The sequence below is a fragment of the Betta splendens genome, chromosome 22, assembly GCF_900634795.4.
Source record: "Betta splendens chromosome 22, fBetSpl5.4, whole genome shotgun sequence".
Lineage (NCBI taxonomy): Eukaryota > Metazoa > Chordata > Actinopteri > Anabantiformes > Osphronemidae > Betta > Betta splendens.
This window is the reverse complement of record NC_040900.2, coordinates 11,018,223-11,031,690: the sequence shown is the minus strand read 5'-3', so window position 1 is coordinate 11,031,690 and position 13,468 is coordinate 11,018,223. Positions and strand designations below refer to the sequence as shown.

General features: G+C 45.7%; 1 protein-coding gene across 12 annotated transcripts in view; it reads right to left on the bottom strand.

Moving 5' to 3' along the window:
* The window catches only part of LOC114848077 (uncharacterized), a 60,170-nt gene that overhangs the window by 24,458 nt on the left and 22,244 nt on the right, over positions 1-13,468 (bottom strand). For 6 of the 12 annotated variants that reach the window (XR_008693619.1, XR_008693617.1, XR_005897173.2 and 3 more), the window contains exons 3-4: positions 1,836-1,934; positions 4-924 (exon numbers count right to left, since the gene is read on the bottom strand). The exons of 1 other annotated variant lie outside the window; for it this stretch is intronic. The gene's annotated coding sequence lies outside the window, so the exon portion shown is untranslated. The remainder of the gene's footprint in view (positions 1-3; positions 925-1,835; positions 1,935-13,468) is intronic. 5 more of the 12 variants (XR_008693620.1, XR_008693622.1, XR_008693616.1 and 2 more) reach the window with 5 other exon arrangements.

Here is a 13,468-nt window from a genome sequence, read left to right as displayed (position 1 = left end):
TACCCATCAAAGGAAGCCGTGTATTTAATGTCACCTAGCTGACAAGTTGAGTTGGGTTTCACCTTGCATTTGGTATCTAAATGGATAAAAGGGTTATCCTTTTTGAGTTGGGCTGAATAGAACAGATCCCAGAATTCATTTAGCCGTGCCTATTTCTCTTTCACGGCCCTGCGCCTGAGTCCCTCTATACAAGGATGAGTGAGTTGTGGCCTCGCGCTAGCCTCCATCTCCCTGAAAGAGGGAAGGGAGAAAAGGCAGCAAATAAACAAAACCGTGTCTTGGAGTTGCTTTTCCCTTACCTCTCCATCCTACTCATTTTGAAGCAGCTGTGCGAAGAATGTCAAAAATTCAGAGTGTCCTCTTTTTATATACCTTTCTGTCAAGTATTTCTTTTTTCCCTCAGGTTCAGATGCAAACCAATGTCTGATGACACATCTGAGCTACTCTAAAACGACCCGAAGAGAAGGGGAGAGTAGAAAAGGAGGAAGGGGTTCGGCGTTGCACGTGTGTGTCTGTGTGTGTGTGCGTGCACGTGTCCAGCACTTCCCGTGTGCGTGCACGCGCTCCGGCGCCGGCCGGCGTGCGCGGTCCCTCCACCGGCGGTGCAGATGTCCGCGCGCCTCAAAAAGGAGGGATTTTCCCCTTCTTTGTTTCAGATATCACAAGCCGTCCAAATGGGCACAGACGCGCCTAGGAAATAAATAAATAAGCGCATGTATCAGTGGCCAACATCTGCAGATTATGATTAGCATTTGGAAATTGCGTCCTTGAATGAGATTTGGATGCCCGACTGTCAGTCTTCTTTTATGAGTGAGACTCCTACTCTGACGAACTAGAGGGTAGCGCTTTGTCCTTAAATTGGCTACAATTTGGTGGGAGAAAGAAATCCTCTTCTTTCTCTTCCCCTCCGCCCATTATGATGTGCTGTCGGAATAAAAAAGAGACACTATTAATTGTGCTGAATATGAATGGCTGTATTTGGTTAACCAGTTTCAAAGGAAATCGGCCCAAAGGAACTTCTTTTCCTCTTCTTCCCCCTACTGTCTCTGCCTGCTTTTTCTTCTCTCTTTATCAAGATTTTTCCCCCCCTCCCTCTCTAATTTTACACTGAGCGAGCCGGCTGCTTTAGTGCAGCTGCATTATCTTATGTATTCAGCTTTCAGCTCCTCTCCCTCTCCCGATGAGGCGAGGCTTAATTGGGCTCCGGCTTTAAAGTCTGTAGAGCTCTCCACTTGCTCATAGAAACACATTCAGGGGCTGCTCATTCACTTCGAGTATGTGTTAGATGTACAAATATTATTTACTTTTATACTCCAAATCAAAAGGCACACACTTCCTGCCTCTTTACACACAGTCCGTGCAGGAGAATTCGCAGTTCAGTTCACTTCAGGGTGATTTTTTTTTTCCTCCCCTCCTTCGTCAGCCGCGTTACAAGAATGTGGTGCTGCTGCTTTACAACAAAAGTATTATTTAAAAGGGCTGTTTTATTATAATATAGTGGTATTGCTGATAAGAAAATGTTACCAACCCATTAAAGGCAGTAATTATTATACTGCCTTGCTGTGACATATATATTATATAGGCTACACTTATATTTTGAATTATTATTTATTGTAACTGTTGTCATGTCAAAACTGGGATTTCATTACAAAACTGTAATTTAAATATTATACATTTAAAAACGTTTAGTTAAAATACCACAATGGGATCCATTCACACTCGCATACCATTACTCCCTATTCTCTGTGTGCTAAAATGAGAAACACACACACTCTAGCGCACGCAAGGCAATAAAAATAGACACAGATGGCAGAAGTGGAAAATTAAGGTTTCACCTCTTGGCGATCAAGCAAAGGGAGCAGCCCTGCGCACGCACTCCTCTACAGCATTCCTCACAGCTAAACAACCTGAGCAATTAGCTGCACCATTAGAGCCTGGAGAAGGGAAAAGAAGCTGTTAGGAGAAAGGTGCTGCAGAGAGAGAGCGAGCGAGCGAGCGAGCGAGCGAGAGAGAGAGAGAAACTTGGTGGCTCTTGTTGTACAGCAAGTCACTGTGCTGTTATGTGAAGTGTCTCCGTGCCGCGCGCTGATGATGCCGAGACCATTTCAGGCAGGAGCTGATGAACTGCAGATGAACAATTTCGCACTTCCCTCAGACCTGAGCTTACATGCAAACTCCTCCTCATTAGTTTTGTCACTTGCTTGGGTGCCAGGCGCCGCAATAAATGAGACCGCTATCAGCTGCTGCCTCGATAAGCTGCCTTATCTCATTAGGTTCCACATCAAAGTTAATCAGAGATGGGAATAGTAATTGGCCGACTAGACAATGCCACAGATCATGGGGCTTTTGTAGTGTATGTCATCTCCAAAACATCAGCAGGCTGGGGCTGCAAGATAGGGTGCATCTGTTGGAGAGAAGGAAAGAGGAGTGTGTGTGTGTGTGTGTGAGGGGGGGGGGGTGGAAGTAAGAGCTGGGAGTGAGTGTGCATGATGAAGAGCAGGGGGTGAGAGAGAGCGAGCGAGAGAGAGAGAGAGAGAGAGAGAGGGGATGAGAGGGGAAAGGAGTAATGGCAGAGGCATAACAAGCAAGCTGCTCAGAATTAATGAGCTTACTCAATAAGAAAAGAATAACCAATCAGTGTGTGTTGGGCAAATATAATTTGGGAATAATTGCTTGATTGCTTTTCTATAGTAGGCTGATTTGACCACACACAAGAACTGAGAATTAAGATGTCAAGACAAGAATTAATTTGGCAAGCGAGGGCACACAAATGTTCCTCTCGCTCCCCACTCAGGCAGCTCGGGAGGCAGCAGAGCCGCGAGTTGGAGCGCGCTAATGATGAAAACACAGTGGTAGATTGCGTATTCATTTCCCCGACTCTGTTTTACATAAAGAGAGCCACGGCTAATGCCACAGATGTTGGGATATCATACAAAAAAAAAGCACTGTGTGTATGCTAACACATTTAATTGGCATTTTTGCATATTCCACTCCATTGTTGATAGCTAGTTGCAGCTGATTGTTCAGTTTGTGTCCTCATTGATTTCAGTGGAGGGGTAACTGTCTGGGGATGGTAATTGGTGCGTTTTGACGCTACCCATCCCCAAACAGTGCTTATTTCTGAAGTCGTCTCTCCTCTCTCAATTGGCAATTCGGCGAAAGGCTTAGTGTGTCTCTTTCATTACTTGCTACCTGCTTTGAGAAATCAGTCTCGACCTCACTTACACGCACTTGTGCGGGAGGCAATGAGGAAATGTTTTTGTCCTCTAACAAAGTGCCGGTGGTCAGAGTAACACGTTAGAGAATAACCGGCAGGAAGATAGTGAGGGGAAGAGCAAAACAACACCCACTCTAGGACCTTAATGGCCAGCTGCGCCCTGCTAATGACACGCACGCACACTCACACGGACACACACACACACACGCGCACGCATGCACACAAACCCCTGATGCTCCATTTCCATTACACACCACTGTATATGGTCTCCGATGTACACATAGCAGGAGCTTATTAATAGTAATCGTGGGGCATGATGCAGGATACAATCCAACATTAGCGCTACATTTGCAGTGGATTCAGCCAAACCCCGTTCAATTTAGATTTGAATAGGAAATATATCCCAGCCTGACCACATGCATATGAATTGCCACATATATTTGCTCCCACATGTGTCTGGTACTTAGTTCCAATTAGGCTGAAAACACTGCTGCTGTGACGGAGGCTGCTCACACCATCTCAGTTATCACTTCGCTGCAGGTTTCCATTCATTTTCAAATGGGCGAGTGTGTGCGAGCGCGTGTGTCAGTATGCGCACGTCCGCGTGCGTGTGTGCATTGACGCTATTTGAGCAGTGAGGTAAGTAAAGGAAATAAATAAGTAGGCAGAGGTTTCTGTCATGATGATGTTATTGCCACCCTGGGTTTGCCTGCAGCATTAACAGGACAAACACACTCCCTGTCATGTGACACACACACACACACACACACACACACACACACACACACACACACACACACACACACACACACACACACACACACACACACACACACACACACACACACACACACTGGGGATCTAGCATGCTCTAGGTAAATTTGCTTTGATCCATATTGCACTTAATTGAGTCACAGTCAATGTCTCTATTCCCACATCAAGGAATTTGAAAATGTTAGATTATTTCACTTGGGGATTAAACCTAATTTTCATGTGTTACACATTAACCTATTAGGCTGCTTCATCTGCATTGCTAATGCCCCCTGTGCAGACAGCTGTCACTGCCCCGGAAAAAAAAAAAAAAGAAAAACATGATCATGCAATCCTTGAATGAGTGATCCCTGCGCCGATTAGTGGCAGTGAACTTCGCTGAGCCCAAGTGATAAGGCTGCAAAATTCCCAAGTTGCCAATAGCTTCGAAAATTATCAGACTGTAGGCAAAGGAGAAATTGTGCCTTCCGGCTCAGGGGCTTCAATCCAGGGTTTGCCCAGATTGACATTATTTAAAGCTATGGAAATGGGCTCTGGCTATCTGGAGGATTGCTAAAATAAGAAATTTTCCAGCAACATTTATGAATACGCTGACAGGAGAGGATAGGGGCAAAAAAAATATATATACATATACATATATCTATATATACACACACTGTACATAAATATAACTCTACGCTGTGTGCATTCTTAAAAAAGCAATTTTACGGTAATTTCATGATTTTATGATCTAATCTAGGTAAATAAATAAACAGATATATGTGGAGGGAAAACCCATACGGCTGTAATATTCTTAGAGGACCTCAGCAATCTTTACTGAGAAGCTACTTTAACAGGAATCACTGCACACTCTACGGCATGCGCGGACCGAGTGCATTGTTTTCCAACCTGATGCAGCAGAAATGGAAAAGAAAATCCCTTGAATTGCCTCCTGCTGTTTCGCCAGGGCGCACAGTAGCGTCAGTGCGGCGTCAGTGCAGTGGGTTAAATCGAGGCCACGCGGACGCCGCGTTGTTGCGTGTTGGTCGCCAAAAACAAATCCACGTACGTAGTCGACGTGCGGTGCTTGCACTGTATTGTGGGACACAAACGCGCTTCGAGCTCTTTCCAACAGGCACAAGATGTAGTGAATTATGAATGTGGCCATTTTGCATAGTTTACCCCGAGTGTGCATGTTGATTGAAAAAAGCCTTTGTGCGTGGCAGGAGCCGGTGTGTGCACATGCATGCGACAACACAACGCACGTCTTGATGTGTCGGTGAATGGGCGAGTGTGTTAACGTTGCATGTGAAACACTGCCCCTGGGTGTCTATTCAAATGAGCACAAACACCAATTGCTAGTTGGCCACTGGTGCTTCTAGCCGTCGAGGGCGGCAGTCCACCCATGATGCATCTGTGGCGTTTTAACGACATGCAGAATATTCAACCTGTGTGGCTGTTTATTGTGCTTTATTATATATATTTTTTTGCACGATCTATTTTCACTTTTGTTTAAGCGCTATGCAAATGAGGCGCGTGTATGTACGAGTCTCAGGGCTGTGCGAATGCAGTACTGGACACTTCAGCGCGCCTAATGGATACAACTTCATCGGGTACAGTCATTATCATGGGTGTTCAAGAGCGACGTGACCTCACATTATCACAATAGATCCCAGACTATTCTCATCCACTGTCTAATTATGCATGGGTGCTGGGCACTGTGCGCTACATTCACAATATCCACCTTGCCAAGGCCGAATTGATTTTACCACAGCTTGCTGACTGTTTTTGTCTGCTTCGTGAAAATCGGCGACTTTAGATGAAACGCGCAGTTGACGCTAACCTTGTGTTTATTTGGTAAAACTGAAATGTGTTCCAGTGTAAAAGCCAGTGTGGTCCTAACTTTAGGCGCTGCTTATCGCTAACCCAGTGGCTGTGGTCTGAATGTGGGGAGTCGTAGAGCACAAAAGCTAATCAATGTCAGGGTGGAAGCAGAGATTCCCCTAGCCCACCCTATTTGACTTAACTGCTCCGTTTGTGCTCCTACTGATCCTGTGGTCTTTGTGTACATTGTAATGAGTGCTGACATAATCCTGCGGATTTTCCTGGAGGCCAAACCTCTGCCACCCCCATCGGGCCTGGGGTTTCTCCTCCGAACAGGAGGGCTGCCAGAGGGGGGAAAGACAGGACCACAATGCCCCCCGACCCCCATGAGATACTTACATTTAGGCATGGTTTGAAGCTCTGTGTGATTGAGCTAGTAACCCATTTTAATCCTATTAACATTAGCCAACAAAAGCTAAATCTGCAGCAAGACAGGCAGGGCTGGTGGACGGAGGCTCGGCTGAGGATAGAAACTGGGGGCTGGGACCAGAGGGAGATATTGTGGATGTATAAAAATTGTGTAGGGAAGGGGAATAAAAAGATGCTGAATGGAAAAGCCTGCCCTTAAGGGTATTTCTTTTAAAAAGAAAGGGAGACGGGGAAGCGGAAAACAAAGGACAACAAGAAGAACGCAAGGAAAGAAGTAAAAGAAAAAAAAAACAAGAACAAAAAGCTCCTTTGTGCCAAGTCAGCCTCAAAAACATAGACCACCACATAGCCGCTGTCAAAGATACACAAGGTTAACTCATTCAGCAAACATCCATCTTGGTGCCCGAAGGACGTGTTATTGGCAGAACAGGGTAATAAATGTACAGTAAAGAGTAGCACAGGAAGCGAGTCCAGTGCCTTGTGGGTGTTGGTACCTCGAGGTCGAGGAACAAAAAACTGGGGAGACTCTGAATGCACTTCTGTTTCGGGTGCATCGCAGGGCAGAGGGGCCAAGTATGCTGGTGGTCCTCACCCTAGCACCGCCAGAGAGGGAAGGGTTTTACACATCCAGTGTGGCAACTAACACCCCCCCCCCCACCCCATTGTAGGAGACAAGAGGGGAGTGACAGCACCCATACAGACAGAAAATGTTCTTTAGCCAAACAGGGCAGAATATGACTCCTTCGGGGGCATGGGGGTGAATGAACAATGCGTAGCATGAAGAATGACACCCTGTGTAGAGAACACTGATACTGCAATCCCCATAGGTGTCTTCAGTCGTCCCTCTGTGCTTCAACATATCGCCCTGCTCGTGCGCTCCCTTTTCTCCAGGCTTCTCCTTCCACGTCTCTCATCGCGCACCAATTTGTCATAATAGCGTCCCAATCCACCTGCGAAAAGCTATATGTATGATTATAATTGTCAGTGTGAGGTCTGAGCGATGAGCAGCGATAGGTTATTTCGTTCGCGCAGGGTAGCCTTTGACACGGGTCGGCAGAGAAAGGAGCCTCCACCAATGAAGCGACAGGCCACGAACCAGAAGTCCAAGGGGAATAGCTGTCGCTCCTGCTCACGGCTCCAACATCATTATTTAGACCTGATAACGTATAAAACCCTGCTTCTTCACCCCCTTTCCCTGTGGAGTATCGCCAGTGTGGTCCGGGAAGCGTGCATAATCAGCAACGTGAGACACGGGATTGGCTGAGGAGTTGAGACGGGCAGTCACCGCCTCTGAACCTCCTGTGAGGTCTGCCCTTCTCTCTTCCCAGGGCGAGGCCCTTTAAGTACCCTGAGATCCTTCTCTGAGCCGGGCCATGCTCGCGCTAGCCTGGCATACATTTATGTATGCCTCTGACCTTTCCTATAATGAGTTCATATCATAACCATTGACCTAAAATAAATGTTCTCCACCACCGAGGTGCGCTTGAATAGAAATAAGAAGGAAGTGTGAGAATGAAAGGCGAGAGTAAGGAAATGCCAAAAACCAAAAACAATCATCGTTCCTGTGTAAAGTCTCATCTTATTAGCGTATTAGCATGGCACTAATTGGACAGAAGCTCATCTCTGTTTCATGAGGATGAAATGAGGGTCTGATACAAATCCTGGCACTGCGCTGAAAGTAGAATGTACCTTGTACAGGATGTTGAAAATTTACTATTCATTAATATTCATGTTAGTGTTTATATTTTTCAAAATGCAATGTTACTATATAAAAACCTTACAGTAATTTAAACATGTTCACTTAGATGTAAAGTCATAGGTTAGAAATAGCTGGAGACGAAAAAGCAAAGTGACACATTTTGGATTGACAGCAATATCATGCTGTAGGTGTTATCAATTACTAAAAGACAATTCAGAGAGGATCAATGAAACAAGACTATATGCAGCTATCCTGAAGAAGCACTAAATGGGCCACATGTTTATTAATATACAGTTATATTCAATATTGTATGTACGTTTCATAATTACACTGTAAGTTCCATCATCCATGCTGCATATTACCCCTAAAAGTTTGGCCTTTTAATACCAAGTCCACACAAAGTGGGCGATATCACATCCAAATATCTGATTCTAGTGAATCCACACGTGCGTGTGAAATAATAAGTGTGCGTCTGAGAGGGAGGGAGGGAGGGAGGGAGGAGAGAGACTAAATAGCTTCCGTGGGCCAGAGTGAATGTGGGCCTCTGAGAGAATACCTTGACAACTCAGTGTGCCCTGTTCACAATAGAAGGGACCACCCTACCAGTTAAGATTGCAAATTCATCCGGGGGAAGTGGGCTTGGAGGAATTGCTTGGCTATATTGGATATGACCTCCTGGCTACAGGTATATGATAAGCACTTATCTGTTTGCACTAACGGAGCGCTTGCATTCACACGCCGCCTCCCTCCCTGCTGGAGGATGCCTTTCCATATTTCTTCCACGTCCTCTATGCACTACCCAGCGTGACACGCGCCTATACGCGGTAATGTTTGCATTCCAGAAATAATGTCCCCCACATACAATAGAAAGAAAGGCAGGGAAATAAGTAGCTGCCCACCCTGCTCCTCACCCCGGCTCATCCCTCTCATAATTAGCTCTCTTGTGCCGTTGTGCGCCGCACACAGCCGTCCACAAAACGAGTGCTTCATGGGAGGAGGTATTTATCAACATCCATTTACTGTGTACAAAAAGGACATAAGCGGCACATTCTCCTCAGTTCACGGACAAACTCTTTTAATTCGGCGTGGAAGCGAGTGGGCTTGCGGCGCGCGCGCGCGCGGCTAAACAAGCGTATCGCAAATAGTGCCAGGCTTTCCAGATAGGGGCTCATAACAAGAGATCATCAGTAATTTTCAAAAGTACTGAGTTCCGCCGCGAACGGCGTTCAGTGGGTCAGAAAGTGTACTTGACAGGAAATATGCATACTGAGTGGATCCTACTCCCCTGCTTTTCATTTGCATTGTGTATTGATTTTTTTGGTCCCATTTAATACAATATTATGTGTGGGTCTACGGCGGCTTTTAGGTGTCTGTGGAGTGGACCGGTTCCATTGGAGGCTTAATGATAATTGCAGCTGGTAGAGGCAAGCTCAGGCAGATTTCATTGCAGGGCCACCAGGGCCCTCTCGCCCACCTCTACTTCCCATTCCCATACCCCCTCCTTGTGTTACACGCACACAGACACAATCCCACTAGAAATGGCGGAAGGAGGAGGAGGAGCGACTCAAGAGAGGAAAAGTCAGTGTTGCTGCTTTTAAAGCAGCTTCATTCGACTGTTTGTCATCAAACCGCGTGAGGCGACCATGCCATTTATTTTGGCTAAAGCCCTTTAAGTTGTAAAACAAACAGGAGATATTGGCCGAGAGCTGCCAGCTGTAATGCAAATCACCTTCCTGCTCTTCCCTGGAGACCCTGATTAATGCAGTTATTGTAATACAATTGGCTACAATAGGGGAAAATAAAGTCAAATATGTAACTCTCTAATAACATGATACTTATCACCGGCCTGGCTTATAAAGCTGTTAAACCATGACACCAAAACACATAAATCATATTAAGGTCCCGGTCACGGTCCCCGGCTCCCTCTTGCACACACCCACACTGAGGTTAGAGATTATTAAGCTGTCACAGACAGTGGGAGTGATAAGCGGCTATTCGGTCTACACATTAGGCATAATTAAAGGGACACGTCGCCAAACAGAGCCGCTGATATCTTCATCTGGCCCAAAATATGACAGCGGCGCGAGCCCGCGTCTCGATTTGCAGAGTCAAATTGAGCGGCGGGTGCGCTGGGCTGTCGGGGGGCAGATAGCGGCGCTCCGGTGCTTTTCAGTCACGCTGTGGGGCCAACGCTGCACATGTCAGAACCCGGCCGGCGGCGGCCACGGCGGCTCGCTCCCGCTCCCTTTTTATTTAAAGGGCTTAATGCTCATCCCCTTGTTTGTATCTACAGCCAACCAACAGGCATGCACAAACATTAATGAGATTAAGAGGAAGCGCTGTGCAATATTTATTAGGCTCGACAAACACTTCTGGGCTTTAGTGTGCTGGGAACGGGGCTCTCTCCGGGGGCCGGCGTTGGCACGGGCTGCCCACGCAGGAGAGGCAGATGTCTGGAATTGCCGCCCGCCCGCTACCCCTCAAGACTGCCGCTCCACTCCTCCACGCAAACTTTAAAACTCACTCCACGACGTACGTGCCCCCCCCCCATTTCGTGCAAGTCACCACCTCCCTCGTTTTTTTTTTTTATTTTCTCTCGCTCTTGCAACTTAAAAATGTAAATGTGTGGATTGTTGTGATCGTTGATGAGGACCTCTTTGTATTGTGTGTTAACCTCCATTAGGCAGGATTACAGGGACAGAGGCACACTGGCATTTGGTCAGTGTCACAGTGACAGCACTTGCTGCTGGAATGCCCGGCTGTCACAGTCGGCTTTTATCGCTGGGCTTTCTCTCCTCCGAGTGTGGACTAATAAGCCTAGAAATTACAATTGCCTCCCTGCTGAATCCCTGATAGGCGGAAATAATGATATCAGTGCCCTGCTAATCTTCTTGGCTTGCCGCTTGGCATCAGCCTATTGAGGCACCTGTCATACTTGCGTCTGATGAGATGAATTTAATCTCTTTGTCCGTAATGACAATAGGGGCCATTTAATGTTATGGATGATATTTGTCAAGTTTCTGTCTTAGTCTTTCTTTTTCCCTCCTTCTTTTCTAGCACATACCCTATTTGCGATATTCTGTCACAGCATCAGAGCACTTAGGCATGAGCCTGTTAGCCAAGCCACACACAGATAATGTAGTGTGACTTCTTAGTCATTTTAGAAAGAAATGAAAAAACAAGAAAACATTACTGCAGCTTTGGAATTTGAATGAATACTACCCAGGGTGGATGTTGACAGTGCGGATGCAGCTCAGTCGATGCAACCTCTAAAGAAAACATTATAATTTCTTTGCTGCTACCGGGTCATTCAGAGCGCAACAATGTCCTTCAACTCATTATAATTCCAAAAACACGGACGGCGTTCGGCAATTCATTATAAAGGATGTATATCATCATAGAGACATGTGTGTTTCCTCTAGCCGTCATTAATTTGTTCCAAAGACACGAGCCAAGTCCAAGGGTGGACTCTGAGGAACAAATTCATTCACATTAAAAAGCATCCAAGGACACATTTCTGAGACCACTACAATGCATTTTCTCTAATTGTTGTGATGCATCAAGGACATGTGGCAGCAATATGTTTAGTGCAACAAGATGCTGAAAGTGATAGCAATTCAATTAAAAAGACACGCAGCAACAATATAAAAATTTGGATGGTAAAATTATTAGAATTCACTGAAGGCATCGCAAACTGATATGATGCTTAGTTTAGATCCATTTTAGAAATTTGTTCGCAGCATCTCACGATGAGGCGCCAAAAGACCAACCTGCTTCAGAAAATTATAAGAATGAGGTTATTTGTCAGTTTCATGCCAGTACAAATAATGCATTTTCTACATCTTTTGGATTGCTGCAAAAGTATGAGACGCTGCGCATTCGACTGATGAAGCTACGAGCAAAGAAGGCGCATAGCTGAAGAATTCTTTTATACCTTTTAGAGTGTCTGTGTTTTACTTCAACTAGCGCTGCCGATGGCAAATGTCTGTCACTTTACACACACACACACACACACACACACACACACACACACACACACACACACACACACACACACACACACACACACACACACACACACACACACACACACACACACACACACACACGAGGATCGATTGTCGTCATAGAAACTCTGTCATTAGATAAATGACTGCTTCCCCCAAGCTGTCAGATTAACTTTGACAGAACAATCAACACTACGTTATTTATGCCTGGCTGACAAAGAATCGTTTTGGCTTGGCGAGAACTGAACAATCCCACTGTGTCCCTAGTTGTCCTATTCAGGCAAGTACAGCATGACAGGGGTTGAGTTATGGGACGTCGGACTTCCTTTACTGTCTGTTTATAGGCCAACATTTGAATCGTTCTCCTATGTAATGGAAATTAGGCATTAGTTATTCATTGGCAACTTGTTGAAATAGACTTCCTGTCAAGCTGTGAGTCCTAAACTTAGAGTTTTAAATTAAGCAAACATTAAAAAAAACCCAACAGCAACAGATACATGCCGCCCTTTAAACGAAACAGCACCAACTGTTTTCTGTCACCTTGTGGTGCCAATTATTTTAGCAGGAAAACCACAACAGATGTTTATTCACGTACACGCATGTAAAAAAGTCCAAACGATAATTATTATCACGATTAGACGCGTTCAGGGTTTTGCTGCTGCCCGTTACTGTAAAGGACTGGATTTTACAGTGGATGCCTTTCATGTCTTAACTGTCATTAAAAAATCCTAAAGATGTTAAGTTCGCCTCAGTAAACTTGAAGCCACTGCTAGTCTCCATAAATCCTGGTGCTCGGGAGCCGAATATCACCACACCGTCTGCTTTGTTTCCACCCTCAGTGTTTTTTTTTCCAAACTGATTGCCTCTCTGCTTTATGCTCTAATTTGAAATCTGTTTGGCTTTCCTGGAGGAGAGTATTGTTCTTCCCTGCACTGTGCTGTTAATGAGTATTGTTAAGAACATCATTATTTTTTAAGTATCATTTGGGTGTTCACAGTGGGTGATCTCGACAATAATCTGTTTTCTTGTTTCATATCCAGAGTGACAGCAGTGGGTGCCTCTTTAATACCCAGAAAAATCATTAGCGCTGAGAACCGCTGGTATGCTGGCGAGAGAGAGAGAGAGAGAGAGAGAGAGAGAGAGAGAGAGAGAGAGAAATTGTAATGAAGACGTATTAACTACGGGTAATTTGGTTGTTCTTCAGCTCGAGTTTCCCTTCGCTCTGCTAGTTGGTTTTATTTGCATTGATGTCTCCTCAGAAGTAGTTTGCTTCTTGAACAAAGGGGCTGGCGTATGTTAAGTGCTTTTGAAATCACAGGCGTTCCAGCCACGAGGGCCGGGCCTGATGAAAGGGTGTGAAATACAATGTGCAAATCGATTTCGCTATCTCCCCATCCGGCCCTGGCGAGGCGCGGCTTCTGTGTCGGAGTGGCAGACGCGCCGCCGCCGCCGTGTGCATGCGTGTACATTTAGCACACTTCATGCGTTGGAGGACTAAGAGCAGACGGCCCCGGCTTAGGGCCTGATGAATTCATGCAAATG